A 15924-nucleotide genomic window follows, 5' to 3' on the forward strand; every position below is an offset into this window, starting at 1 on the left:
AGAGAAATGCTGATTTCATCAAGCCCAGTTACATACTCAGAATCTGTACTACTGCGCAAATAGGCATGTCTCTGTAGGCAAAAAACTCATTTCTGACAAAGTTGCCCAAATGCATCTCAGAAGTGTGCAACTTGTTCCCTGAGTTAGAAAACGTCGAGAAACATTCGTTTCTGCTAGCGCTGTGCTTCTACACATGTATTTGCTGAACGGTGAAAGCGCACAGTAATGCACTTTTCTCCCAGCAAATACACTGTTTCTAAGGAAATGGGAACACACTGAGGAGACACTTGTGGGAGCTACTGTGACTAAAACTGAGCTTCCCTACACACAGGGAAGCTAGAGAAATGCTGATTTCATCAAGCCCAGTTACATACTCAGAATCTGTACTACTGCGCAAATAGGCATTTCTCTGTAGGCAAAAAACTCATTTCTGACAAAAATGCCCAAATGCATCTCTGAAGTGTGCAACTTTTTCCCTGAGTTAGAAAACGTCGAGAAACGGTCGTTTCTGCTAGCGCTGTGCTTCTACACATGTATTTGCAGAACGGTGAAAGCGCACAGTAATGCACTTTTCTAAGAGCAAATACACTGTTTCTAAGGAAATGGGAACACACTGAGGAGACACTTGTGGGAGCTACTGTGACTAAAACTGAGCTTCCCTACGCACAGGGAAGGAAGAGAAATGCTGATTTCATCAAGCCCAGTTACATACTCAGAATCTGTACTACTGCGCAAATAGGCATGTCTCTTTAGGCAAAAAACTCATTTCTGACAAAGTTGCCCAAATGCATCTCAGAAGTGTGAAACTTGTTCCCTGAGTTAGAAAACGTCGAGAAACGGTCGTTTCTGCTAACGCTGTGCTTCTACACATGTATTTGCTGAACGGTGAAAGCGCACAGTAATGCACTTTTCTCCCAGCAAATACACTGTTTCTAAGGAAATGGGAACACACTGAGGAGACACTTGTGGGAGCTACTGTGACTAAAACTGAGCTTCCCTACGCACAGGGAAGCAAGAGAAATGCTGATTTCATCAAGCCCAGTTACATACTCAGAATCTGTACTACTGCGCAAATAGGCATGTCTCTTTAGGCAAAAAACTCATTTCTGACAAAGTTGCCCAAATGCATCTCAGAAATGTGCCACTTGTTCCCTGAGTTAGAAAACGTCGAGAAACGGTCGTTTCAGCTAGTGCTGTGCTTCTACACATGTATTTGCTGAACGGTGAAAGCGCACAGTGATTCACTTTTCTCCAAGCAAATACACTGTTTCTAAGGAACTGGGAACACACAGAGGAGACACTTGTGGGAGCTACTGTGACTAAAACTGAGCTTCCCTACGCACATGGAAGCAAGAGAAATGTTGATTTCATCAAGCCCAGTTACATACTCAGAATCTGTACTACTGCGCAAATAGGCATGTCTCTTTAGGCAAAAAACTCATTTCTGACAAAGTTGCCCAAATGCATCTCAGAAGTGTGCAACTTGTTCCCTGAGTTAGAAAACGTCGAGAAACGGTCATTTCAGCTAGCGCTGTGCTTCTACACATGTATTTGCTGAACGGTGAAAGCACACAGTGATGCACTTTTCTCCCAGCAAATACACTGTTTCTAAGGAACTGGGAACACACTGAGGAGACACTTGTGGGAGCTACTGTGACTAAAACTGAGCTTCCCTACGCACAGGGAAGCAAGAGAAATGCTGATTTCATCAAGCCCAGTTACATAATCAGAATCTGTACTACTGCGCAAATAGGCATGTCTCTGTAGGCAAAAAACTCATTTTTGAGAAAGTTACCGAAATGCATCTCAGAAGTGTGCAACTTGTTCCCTGAGTTCGAAAACGTCGAGAAACGTTCGTTTCTGCTAGCGCTGTGCTTCTACACATGTATTTGCTGAACGGTGAAAGCGCACAGTAATGCACTTTTCTCCCAGCAAATACACTGTTTCTAAGGAAATGGGAACACACTGAGGAGACACTTGTGGGAGCTACTGTGACTAAAACTGAGCTTCCCTACGCACAGGGAAGCAAGAGAAATGCTGATTTCATCAAGCCCAGTTACATACTCAGAATCTGTACTACTGCGCAAATAGGCATGTCTCTGTAGGCAAAAAATCATTTTTGACAAAGTTGCCCAAATGCATCTCAGAAGTGTGCAACTTGTTCCCCGAGTTAGAAAACGTCGAGAAACGGTCGTTTCTGCTAGCGCTGTGCTTCTACACATGTATTTGCTGAACGGTGAAAGCGCACAGTAATGCACTTTTCTCCCAGCAAATACACTGTTTCTAAGGAAATGGGAACACACTGAGGAGACACTTGTGGGAGCTACTGTGACTAAAACTGAGCTTCCCTACGCACAGGGAAGCAAGAGAAATGCTGATTTCATCAAGCCCATTTACATAATCAGAATCTGTACTACTGCGCAAATAGGCATGTCTCTGTAGGCAAAAAACTCATTTTTGAGAAAGTTACCGAAATGCATCTCAGAAGTGTGCAACTTGTTCCCTGAGTTCGAAAACGTCGAGAAACGTTCGTTTCTGCTAGCGCTGTGCTTCTACACATGTATTTGCTGAACGGTGAAAGCGCACAGTAATGCACTTTTCTCCCAGCAAATACACTGTTTCTAAGGAAATGGGAACACACTGAGGAGACACTTGTGGGAGCTACTGTGACTAAAACTGAGCTTCCCTACGCACAGGGAAGCAAGAGAAATGCTGATTTCATCAAGCCCAGTTACATACTCAGAATCTGTACTACTGCGCAAATAGGCATGTCTCTTCAGGCAAAAAACTCATTTCTGACAAAGTTGCCCAAATGCATCTCAGAAGTGTGCAACTTGTGCCCTGAGTTAGAAAATGTCGAGAAACGGTCATTTCTGCTAGCGCTGTGCTTCTACACATGTATTTGCTGAACGGTGAAAGCGCACAGTAATGCACTTTTCTCCCAGCAAATACACTGTTTCTAAGGAAATGGGAACACACTGAGGAGACACTTGTGGGAGCTACTGTGACTAAAACTGAGCTTCCCTACGCACAGGGAAGCAAGAGAAATGCTGATTTCATCAAGCCCAGTTACATACTCGGAATCTGTACTACTGCGCAAATAGGCATGTCTCTGTAGGCAAAAAACTCATTTTTGAGAAAGTTACCGAAATGCATATCAGAAGTGTGCAACTTGTTCCCTGAGTTCGAAAACGTCGAGAAACGTTCGTTTCTGCTAGCGCTGTGCTTCTACACATGTATTTGCTGAACGGTGAAAGCGCACAATAATGCACTTTTCTCCCAGCAAATACACTGTTTCTAAGGAAATGGGAACACACTGAGGAGATACTTGTGGGAGCTACTGTGACTAAAACTGAGCTTCCCTACACACAGGGAAGCAAGAGAAATGCTGATTTCATCAAGCCCAGTTACATACTCAGAATCTGTACTACTGCGCAAATAGGCATGTCTCTTCAGGCAAAAAACTCATTTCTGACAAAGTTGCCCAAATGCATCTCAGAAGTGTGCAACTTGTGCCCTGAGTTAGAAAATGTCGAGAAACGGTCATTTCTGCTAGCGCTGTGCTTCTACACATGTATTTGCTGAACGGTGAAAGCGCACAGTAATGCACTTTTCTCCCAGCAAATACACTGTTTCTAAGGAAATGGGAACACACTGAGGAGACACTTGTGGGAGCTACTGTGACTAAAACTGAGCTTCACTACGCACAGGGAAGCAAGAGAAATGCTGATTTCATCAAGCCCAGTTACATAATCAGAATCTGTACTACTGCGCAAATAGGCATGTCTCTGTAGGCAAAAAACTCATTTTTGAGAAAGTTACCGAAATGCATCTCAGAAGTGTGCAACTTGTTCCCTGAGTTCGAAAACGTCGAGAAACGTTCGTTTCTGCTAGCGCTGTGCTTCTACACATGTATTTGCTGAACGGTGAAAGCGCACAGTAATGCACTTTTCTCCCAGCAAATACACTGTTTCTAAGGAAATGGGAACACACTGAGGAGACACTTGTGGGAGCTACTGTGACTAAATCTGAGCTTCCCTACGCACAGGGAAGCAAGAGAAATGCTGATTTCATCAAGCCCAGTTACATACTCAGAATCTTTACTACTGCGCAAATAGGCATGTCTCTTTAGGCAAAAAACTCATTTCTGACAACGTTGCCCAAATGCATCTCAGAAGTGTGCAACTTGTTCCCCGAGTTAGAAAACGTCGAGAAACGGTCGTTTCTGCTAGCGCTGTGCTTCTATACATGTATATGCTGAACGGTGACAGCGCACAGTAAAGCACTTTTCTCCCAGCAAATACACTGTTTCTAAGGAAATGGGAACACACTGAGGAGAAACTTGTGGGAGCTAATGTGACTAATAGTGAGCTTCCCTACACATAGGGAAGCAAGAGAAATGCTGATGTCATCAAGCCCAGTTACATACTCAGAATCTGTACTACTGCGCAAATAGGCATGTCTCTGTAGGCAAAAAACTCATTTCTGATAAAGTTGCCCAAATGCATCTCAGAAGTGTGCAACTTGTTCCCTGAGTTAGAAAATGTCGAGAAACTTTCGTTTCTGCTAGCGCTGTGCTTCTACACATGTATTTGCTGAACGGTGAAAGCGCACAGTAATGCACTTTTCTCCCAGCAAATACACTGTTTCTAAGGAACTGGAAACACACTGAGGAGACACTTGTGGGAGCTACTGTGACTAAAACTGAGCTTCCCTACGCACAGGGAAGCAAGAGAATGCTGATTTCATCAAGCCCAGTTACATACTCAGAATCTGTACTACTGCGCAAATAGGCATGTCTCTTTAGGCAAAAAACTCATTTCTGACAAAGTTGCCCAAATGCATCTCAGAAGTGTGCAACTTGTTCCCTGAGTTAGAAAACGTCGAGAAACGGTCGTTTCTGCTAGCGCTGTGCTTCTACACATGTATTTGCTGAACGGTGAAAGCGCACAGTAATGCACTTTTCTCTCAGCAAATACACTGTTTCTAAGGAAATGGGAACACACTGAGGAGACCCTTGTGGGAGCTACTGTGACTAAAACTGAGCTTCCCTACGTACAGGGAAGCAAGAGAATGCTGATTTCATCAAGCCCAGTTACATACTCAGAATCTGTACTACTGCGCAAATAGGCATGTCTCTGTAGGCAAAAAACTCATTTCTGACAAAGTTGCCCAAATGCATCTCAGAAGTGTGCAACTTGTTCCCTGAGTTAGAAAACATCGAGAAACGTTCGTTTCTGCTAGCGCTGTGCTTCTAGACATGTATTTGCTGAACGGTGAAAGCGCACAGTAATGCACTTTTCTCCCAGCAAATACACTGTTTCTAAGGAAATGGGAACACACTGAGGAGACACTTGTGGGAGCTACTGTGACTAAAACTGAGCTTCCCTACGCACAGGGAAGCAAGAGAATGCTGATTTCATCAAGCCCAGTTACATACTCAGAATCTGTACTACTGCGCAAATAGGCATGTCTCTTTAGGCAAAAAACTCATTTCTGACAAAGTTGCCCAAATGCATCTCAGAAGTGTGCAACTTGTTCCCTGAGTTAGAAAACGTCGAGAAACGGTCGTTTCTGCTAGCGCTGTGCTTCTACACATGTATTTGCTGAACGGTGAAAGCGCACAGTAATGCACTTTTCTCTCAGCAAATACACTGTTTCTAAGGAAATGGGAACACACTGAGGAGACCCTTGTGGGAGCTACTGTGACTAAAACTGAGCTTCCCTACGTACAGGGAAGCAAGAGAATGCTGATTTCATCAAGCCCAGTTACATACTCAGAATCTGTACTACTGCGCAAATAGGCATGTCTCTGTAGGCAAAAAACTCATTTCTGACAAAGTTGCCCAAATGCATCTCAGAAGTGTGCAACTTGTTCCCTGAGTTAGAAAACATCGAGAAACGTTCGTTTCTGCTAGCGCTGTGCTTCTAGACATGTATTTGCTGAACGGTGAAAGCGCACAGTAATGCACTTTTCTCCCAGCAAATACACTGTTTCTAAGGAAATGGGAACACACTGAGGAGACACTTGTGGGAGCTACTGTGACTAAAACTGAGCTTCCCTACGCACAGGGAAACAAGAGAAATGCTGATTTCATCAAGCCCAGTTACATACTCAGAATCTGTACTACTGCGCAAATAGGCATGTCTCTGTAGGCAAAAAACTCATTTTTGAGAAAGTTACCGAAATGCATCTCAGAAGTGTGCAACTTGTTCCCTGAGTTCGAAAACGTCGAGAAACGTTCGTTTCTGCTAGCGCTGTGCTTCTACACATGTATTTGCTGAACGGTGAAAGCGCACAGTAATGAACTTTTCTCCCAGCAAATACACTGTTTCTAAGGAAATGGGAACACACTGAGGAGATACTTGTGGGAGCTACTGTGACTAAAACTGAGCTTCCCTATGCACAGGGAAGCAAGAGAAATGCAGATTTCATCAAGCCCAGTTACATACTCAGAATCTGTACTACTACGAAAATAGGCATGTCTCTGTAGGCAAAAAACTCATTTTTGAGAAAGTTACCAAAATGCATCTCAGAAGTGTGCAACTTCTTCCCTGAGTTAGAAAACGTCGATGAACGGTCGTTTCTGCTAGCGCTGTGCTTCTACACATGTATTTGCTGAACGGTGAAAGCGTATAGTAATGCACTTTTCTCCCAGCAAATACACTGTTTCTAAGGAAATGGGAACACACTGAGGAGACACTTGTGGGAGCTACTGTGACAAAAACTGAGCTTCCCTACGCACAGGGAAGCAAGAGAAATGCTGATTTCATCAAGCCCAGTTACATACTCAGAATCTGTACTACTGCGCAAATAGGCATGTCTCTTCAGGCAAAAAACTCATTTCTGACAAAGTTGCCCAAATGCATCTCAGAAGTGTGCAACTTGTGCCCTGAGTTAGAAAATGTCGAGAAACGGTCATTTCTGCTAGCGCTGTGCTTCTACACATGTATTTGCTGAACGGTGAAAGCGCACAGTAATGCACTTTTCTCCCAGCAAATACACTGTTTCTAAGGAAATGGGAACACACTGAGGAGACACTTGTGGGAGCTAATGTGACTAATAGTGAGCTTCCCTACACACAGGGAAGCAAGAGAAATGCTGATGTCATCAAGCCCAGTTACATACTCAGAATCTGTACTACTGCGCAAATAGGCATGTCTCTGTAGGCAAAAAACTCATTTCTGACAAAGTTGCCCAAATGCATCTCAGAAGTGTGCAACTTGTTCCCTGAGTTAGAAAATGTCGAGAAACTTTCGTTTCTGCTAGCGCTGTGCTTCTACACATGTATTTGCTGAACGGTGAAAGCACACAGTAATGCACTTTTCTCCCAGCAAATACACTGTTTCTAAGGAACTGGAAACACACTGAGGAGACACTTGTGGGAGATACTGTGACTAAAACTGAGCTTCCCTACGCACAGGGAAGCAAGAGAAATGCTGATTTCATCAAGCCCAGTTACATACTCAGAATCTGTACTACTGCGCAAATAGGCATGTCTCTTTAGGCAAAAAACTCATTTCTGACAAAGTTGCCGAAATGCATCTCAGAAGTGTGCAACTTGTTCCCTGAGTTTGAAAACGTCGAGAAACGTTCGTTTCTGCTAGCGCTGTGCTTCTACACATGTATTTGCTGAACGGTGAAAGCGCACAGTAATGCACTTTTCTCCCAGCAAATACACTGTTTCTAAGGAAATGGGAACACACTGAGGAGACACTTGTGGAAGCTACTGTGATTAAACTGAGCTTCCCTACGCACAGGGAAGCATGAGAAATGCTGATTTCATCAAGCCCAGTTACATACCCAGAATCTGTACTACTGCGCAAATAGGCATGTCTCTGTAGGCAAAAAACTCATTTCTGACAAAGTTGCCCAAATGCATCTCAGAAGTTTGCCACTTGTTCCCTTAGTTAGAAAACGTCGAGAAGCGGTCGTTTCAGCTAGCGCTGTGCTTCTACACATGTATTTGCTGAACGGTGAAAGCGCACAGTAATGCACTTTTCTCCCAGCAAATACACTGTTTCTAAGGAAATGGGAACACACTGAGGAGACACTTGTGGGAGCTACTGTGACTAAAACTGAGCTTCCCTACGCACAGGGAAGCAGGAGAAATGCTGATTTCATCAAGCCCAGTTACATACTCAGAATCTGTACTACTGCGCAAATAGGCATGTCTCTGTAGGCAAAAAACTCATTTCTGACAAAGTTGCCCAAATGCATCTCAGAAGTGTGCAACTTGTTCCCTGAGTTAGAAAACGTCGAGAAACGGTCGTTTCAGCTAGCGCTGTGCTTCTACACATGTATTTGCTGAACGGTGAAAGCGCACAGTATTGCACTTTTCTCCCAGCAAATACACTGTGTCTAAGGAAATGGGAACACACTGAGGAGACACTTGTGGGAGCTACTGTGACTAAAACTGAGCTTCCCTACGCACAGGGAAGCAAGAGAATGCTGATTTCATCAAGCCCAGTTACATACTCAGAATCTGTACTACTGCGCAAATAGGCATGTCTCTTTAGGCAAAAAACTCATTTCTGACAAAGTTGCCCAAATGCATCTCAGAAGTGTGCACCTTGTTCCCTGAGTTAGAAAACGTCGAGAAACGGTCGTTTCAGCTAGCGCTGTGCTTCTACACATGTATTTGCTGAACGGTGAAAGCGCACAGTAATGTACTTTTCTCCCAGCAAATACACTGTTTCTAAGGAAATGGGAACACACTGAGGAGACACTTGTGGGAGCTACTGTGACTAAAACTGAGCTTCCCTACGTACAGGGAAGCAAGAGAATGCTGATTTCATCAAGCCCAGTTACATACTCAGAATCTGTACTACTGCGCAAATAGGCATGTCTCTGTAGGCAAAAAACTCATTTCTGACAAAGTTGCCCAAATGCATCTCAGAAGTGTGCAACTTGTTCCCTGAGTTAGAAAACATCGAGAAACGTTCGTTTATGCTAGCGCTGTGCTTCTAGACATGTATTTGCTGAACGGTGAAAGCGCACAGTAATGCACTTTTCTCCCAGCAAATACACTGTTTCTAAGGAAATGGGAACACACTGAGGAGACACTTGTGGGAGCTACTGTGATTAAACTGAGCTTCCCTACGCACAGGGAAGCATGAGAAATGCTGATTTCATCAAGCCCAGTTACATACACAGAATCTGTACTACTGCGCAAATAGGCATGTCTCTGTAGGCAAAAAACTCATTTCTGACAAAGTTGCCCAAATGCATCTCAGAAGTGTGCCACTTGTTCCCTGAGTTAGAAAACGTCGAGAAGCGGTCGTTTCAGCTAGCACTGTGCTTCTACACATGTATTTGCTGAACGGTGAAAGCGCACAGTAATGCACTTTTCTCCCAGCAAATACACTGTTTCTAAGGAAATGGGAACACACTGAGGAGACACTTGTGGGAGCTACTGTGACTAAAACTGAGCTTCCCTACGCACAGGGAAGCAAGAGAAATGCTGATTTCATCAAGCCCAGTTACATACTCAGAATCTCTACTACTGCGCAAATAGGCATGTCTCTTTAGGCAAAAAACTCATTTCTGACAAAGTTGCCCAAATGCATCTCAGAGTGTGCAACTTGTTCCCTGAGTTAGAAAACGTCGAGAAACGGTCGTTTCTGCTAGCGCTGTGCTTCTACACATGTATTTGCTGAACGGTGAAAGCGCACAGTAATGCACTTTTCTCCCAGCAAATACACTGTTTCTAAGGAAATGGGAACACACTGAGGAGAAACTTGTGGGAGCTAATGTGACTAATAGTGAGCTTCCCTACACATAGGGAAGCAAGAGAAATGCTGATGTCATCAAGCCCAGTTACATACTCAGAATCTGTACTACTGCGCAAATAGGCATGTCTCTGTAGGCAAAAAACTCATTTCTGACAAAGTTGCCCAAATGCATCTCAGAAGTGTGCAACTTGTTCCCTGAGTTAGAAAATGTCGAGAAACTTTCGTTTCTGCTAGCGCTGTGCTTCTACACATGTATTTGCTGAACGGTGAAAGCGCACAGTAATGCACTTTTCTCCCAGCAAATACACTGTTTCTAAGGAACTGGAAACACACTGAGGAGACACTTGTGGGAGCTACTGTGACTAAAACTGAGCTTCCCTACGCACAGGGAAGCAAGAGAATGCTGATTTCATCAAGCCCAGTTACATACTCAGAATCTGTACTACTGCGCAAATAGGCATGTCTCTTTAGGCAAAAAACTCATTTCTGACAAAATTGCCCAAATGCATCTCAGAAGTGTTCAACTTGTTCCCTGAGTTAGAAAACGTCGAGAAACGGTCGTTTCTGCTAGCGCTGTGCTTCTACACATGTATTTGCTGAACGGTGAAAGCGCACAGTAATGCACTTTTCTCTCAGCAAATACACTGTTTCTAAGGAAATCGGAACACACTGAGGAGACACTTGTGGGAGCTACTGTGACTAAAACTGAGCTTCCCTACGTACAGGGAAGCAAGAGAATGCTGATTTCATCAAGCCCAGTTACATACTCAGAATCTGTACTACTGCGCAAATAGGCATGTCTCTGTAGGCAAAAAACTCATTTCTGACAAAGTTGCCCAAATGCATCTCAGAAGTGTGCAACTTGTTCCCTGAGTTAGAAAACATCGAGAAACGTTCGTTTATGCTAGCGCTGTGCTTCTACACATGTATTTGCTGAACGGTGAAAGCGCACAGTAATGCACTTTTCTCCCAGCAAATACACTGTTTCTAAGGAAATGGGAACACACTGAGGAGACACTTGTGGGAGCTAATGTGACTAATAGTGAGCTTCCCTACACACAGGGAAGCAAGAGAAATGCTGATGTCATCAAGCCCAGTTACATACTCAGAATCTGTACTACTGCGCAAATAGGCATGTCTCTGTAGGCAAAAAACTCATTTCTGACAAAGTTGCCCAAATGCATCTCAGAAGTGTGCAACTTGTTCCCTGAGTTAGAAAATGTCGAGAAACTTTCGTTTCTGCTAGCGCTGTGCTTCTACACATGTATTTGCTGAACGGTGAAAGCACACAGTAATGCACTTTTCTCCCAGCAAATACACTGTTTCTAAGGAACTGGAAACACACTGAGGAGACACTTGTGGGAGATACTGTGACTAAAACTGAGCTTCCCTACGCACAGGGAAGCAAGAGAAATGCTGATTTCATCAAGCCCAGTTACATACTCAGAATCTGTACTACTGCGCAAATAGGCATGTCTCTTTAGGCAAAAAACTCATTTCTGACAAAGTTGCCCAAATGCATCTCAGAAGTGTGCAACTTGTTCCCTGAGTTAGAAAACGTCGAGAAACGTTCGTTTCTGCTAGCGCTGTGCTTCTACACATGTATTTGCTGAACGGTGAAAGCGCACAGTAATGCACTTTTCTCCCAGCAAATACACTGTTTCTAAGGAAATGGGAACACACTGAGGAGACACTTGTGGAAGCTACTGTGATTAAACTGAGCTTCCCTACGCACAGGGAAGCATGAGAAATGCTGATTTCATCAAGCCCAGTTACATACACAGAATCTGTACTACTGCGCAAATAGGCATGTCTCTGTAGACAAAAAACTCATTTCTGACAAAGTTGCCCAAATGCATCTCAGAAGTTTGCCACTTGTTCCCTGAGTTAGAAAACGTCGAGAAGCGGTCGTTTCAGCTAGCGCTGTGCTTCTACACATGTATTTGCTGAACGGTGAAAGCGCACAGTAATGCACTTTTCTCCCAGCAAATACACTGTTTCTAAGGAAATGGGAACACACTGAGGAGACACTTGTGGGAGCTACTGTGACTAAAACTGAGCTTCCCTACGCACAGGGAAGCAGGAGAAATGCTGATTTCATCAAGCCCAGTTACATACTCAGAATCTGTACTACTGCGCAAATAGGCATGTCTCTGTAGGCAAAAAACTCATTTCTGACAAAGTTGCCCAAATGCATCTCAGAAGTGTGCAACTTGTTCCCTGAGTTAGAAAACGTCGAGAAACGTTCGTTTCTGCTAGCGCTGTGCTTCTACACATGTATTTGCTGAACGGTGAAAGCGCACAGTAATGCACTTTTCTCCCAGCAAATACACTGTTTCTAAGGAAATGGGAACACACTGAGGAGACACTTGTGGGAGCTACTGTGACTAAAACTGAGCTTCCCTACGCACAGGGAAGCAGGAGAAATGCTGATTTCATCAAGCCCAGTTACATACTCAGAATCTGTACTACTGCGCAAATAGGCATGTCTCTGTAGGCAAAAAACTCATTTCTGACAAAGTTGCCCAAATGCATCTCAGAAGTGTGCAACTTGTTCCCTGAGTTAGAAAACGTCGAGAAACGGTCGTTTCTGCTAGCGCTGTGCTTCTACACATGTATTTGCTGAACGGTGAAAGCGCACAGTAATGCACTTTTCTCCCAGCAAATACACTGTTTCTAAGGAAATGGGAACACACTGAGGAGACACTTGTGGGAGCTACTGTGACTAAAACTGAGCTTCCCTACGCACACGGAAGCTAGAGAAATGTTGATTTCATCAAGCCCAGTTACATACTCAGAATCTGTACTACTGCGCAAATAGGCATTTCTCTGTAGGCAAAAAACTCATTTCTGACAAAGTTGCCCAAATGCATCTCAGAAGTGTGCAACTTTTTCCCTGAGTTAGAAAACGTCGAGAAACGGTCGTTTCTGCTATCGCTGTGCTTCTACACATGTATTTGCTGAACGGTGAAAGCGCACAGTAATGCACTTTTCTAACAGCAAATACACTGTTTCTAAGGAAATGGGAACACACTGAGGAGACACTTGTGGGAGCTACTGTGACTAAAACTGAGCTTCCCTACGCACAGGGAAGCAAGAGAAATGCTGATTTCATCAAGCCCAGTTACATACTCAGAATCTGTACTACTGCGCAAATAGGCATGTCTCTGTAGGCAAAAAACTCATTTCTGACAAAGTTGCCCAAATGCATCTCAGAAGTGTGCAACCTGTTCCCTGAGTTAGAAAACGTCGAGAAACGTTCGTTTCTGCTACCGCTGTGCTTCTACACATGTATTTGCTGAATGGTGAAAGCGCACAGTAATGCACTTTTCACCCAGCAAATACACTGTTTCTAAGGAACTGGGAACACAATGAGGAGACACTTGTGGGAGCTACTGTGACTGAAACTGAGCTTCCCTACGCACAGGGAAGCAAGAGAAATGCTGATTTCATCAAGCCCAGTTACATACTCAGAATCTGTACTACTGCGCAAATAGGCATGTCTCTTTAGGCAAAAAACTCATTTCTGACAAAGTTGCCCAAATGCATCTCAGAAGTGTGAAACTTGTTCCCTGAGTTAGAAAACGTCGAGAAACGGTCGTTTCTGCTAGCGCTGTGCTTCTACACATGTATTTGCTGAACGGTGAAAGCGCACAGTAATGCACTTTTCACCCAGCAAATACACTTTTTCTAAGGAAATGGGAACACACTGAGGAGACACTTGTGGGAGCTACTGTGACTAAAACTGAGCTTCCCTACGCACAGGGAAGCAAGAGAAAGGCTGATTTCATCAAGCCCAGTTACATACTCAGAATCTGTACTACTGCTCAAATAGGCATGTCTCTTTAGGCAAAAAACTCATTTCTGACAAAGTTGCCCAAATGCATCTCAGGAGTTTGCCACTTGTTCCCTGAGTTAGAAAACGTCGAGAAAGGGTCGTTTCAGCTAGCGCTGTGCTTCTACACATGTATTTGCTGAACGGTGAAAGCGCACAGTGATGCACTTTTCTCCCAGCAAATACACTGTTTCTAAGGAACTGGGAACACACTGAGGAGACACTTGTGGGAGCTACTGTGACTAAAACTGAGCTTCCCTACGAACAGCGAAGCAAGTGAAATGCTGATTTCATCAAGCCCAGTTACATACTCAGAATCTGTACTACTGCGCAAATAGGCATGTCTCTGTAGGCAAAAAACTCATTTTTGAGAAAGTTACCGAAATGCATCTCAGAAGTGTGCAACTTGTTCCCTGAGTTCGAAAACGTCGAGAAACGTTCGTTTCTGCTAGCGCTGTGCTTCTACACATGTATTTGCTGAACGGTGAAAGCGCACAGTAATGAACTTTTCTCCCAGCAAATACACTGTTTCTAAGGAAATGGGAACACACTGAGGAGATACTTGTGGGAGCTACTGTGACTAAAACTGAGCTTCCCTACGCACAGGGAAGCAAGAGAAATGCTGATTTCATCAAGCCCAGTTACATACTCAGAATCTGTACTACTACGCAAATAGGCATGTCTCTGTAGGCAAAAAACTCATTTTTGAGAAAGTTACCAAAATGCATCTCAGAAGTGTGCAACTTGTTCCCTGAGTTAGAAAACGTCGAGAAACGGTCGTTTCTGCTAGCGCTGTGCTTCTACACATGTATTTGCTGAACGGTGAAAGCGCACAGTAATGCACTTTTCTCCCAGCAAATACACTGTTTCTAAGGAAATGGGAACACTCTGAGGAGACACTTGTGGGAGCTACTGTGACTAAAACTGAGCTTCCCTACGCACAGGGAAGCAAGAGAAATGCTGATTTCATCAAGCCCAGTTACATACTCAGAATCTGTACTACTGCTCAAATAGGCATGTCTCTTCAGGCAAAAAACTCATTTCTGACAAAGTTGCCCAAATGCATCTCAGAACTGTGCCACTTGTTCCCTGAGTTAGAAAACGTCGAGAAACGGTCGTTTCAGCTAGCGCTGTGCTTCTACACATGTATTTGCTGAACGGTGAAAGCGCACAGTAATGCACTTTTCTCCCAGCAAATACACTGTTTCTGAGGAAATGGGAACACACTGAGGAGACACTTGTGGGAGCTACTGTGACTAAAACTGAGCTTCCCTCCGCACAGGGAAGCAAGAGAAATGCTGATTTCATCAAGCCCAGTTACATACTCAGAATCTGTACTACTGCGCAAATAGGCATGTCTCTTTAGGCAAAAAACTCATTTCTGACAAAGTTGCCCAAATGCATCTCAGAAGTGTGAAACTTGTTCCCTGAGTTAGAAAACGTCGAGAAACGGTCGTTCCTGCTAGCGCTGTTCTTCTACACATGTATTTGCTGAACGGTGAAAGCACACAGTAATGCACTTTTCTCCCAGCAAATACTCTGTTTCTAAGGAACTGGGAACACACTGAGGAGACACTTGTGGGAGCTACTGTGACTAAAACTGAGCTTCCCTACACACAGGGAAGCAAGAGAATGCTGATTTCATCAAGCCCAGGTACAAACTCAGAATCTGTACTACTGCGCAAATAGACATGTCTCTGTAGGCAAAAAACTCATTTCTGACAAAGTTGCCCAAATGCATCTCAGAAGTGTGCAAATTTTCCCTGAGTTAGAAAACGTCGAGAAACGTTCGTTTCTGCTACCGCTGTGCGTCTACACATGTATTTGCTGAACGGTGAAAGCGCACAGTAATGCACTTTTCTCCCAGCAAATACACTGTTTCTAAGGAAATGGGAACACACTGAGGAGACACTTGTGGGAGCTACTGTGACTAAAACTGAGCTTCCCTATGCACAGGGAAGCAAGAGAATGCTGATTTCATCAAGCCCAGTTACATACTCAGAATCTGTACTACTGCGCAAATAGGCATGAATCTGTAGGCAAAAAACTCATTTCTGACAAAGTTGCCCAAATGCATCTCAGAAGTGTGCAACTTGTTCCCTGAGTTAGAAAACGTCGAGAAATGTTCGTTTCTGCTAGCGCTGTGCTTCTACACATGTATTTGCTGAACGGTGAAAGCGCACAGTAATGCACTTTTCCCCCTACAAATACACTGTTTCTAAGGAACAGGGAACACACTGAGGAGACACTTGTGGGAGCTACTGTGACTAAAACTGAGCTTCCCTACGCACAGGGAAGCAAGAGAAATGCTGATTTCCTCAAGCCCAGTTACATACTCAGAATCTGTACTACTG

The sequence above is a fragment of the Acomys minous genome, assembly GCF_964271855.1.
Source record: "Acomys minous genome assembly, contig: scaffold_23, whole genome shotgun sequence".
Lineage (NCBI taxonomy): Eukaryota > Metazoa > Chordata > Mammalia > Rodentia > Muridae > Acomys > Acomys minous.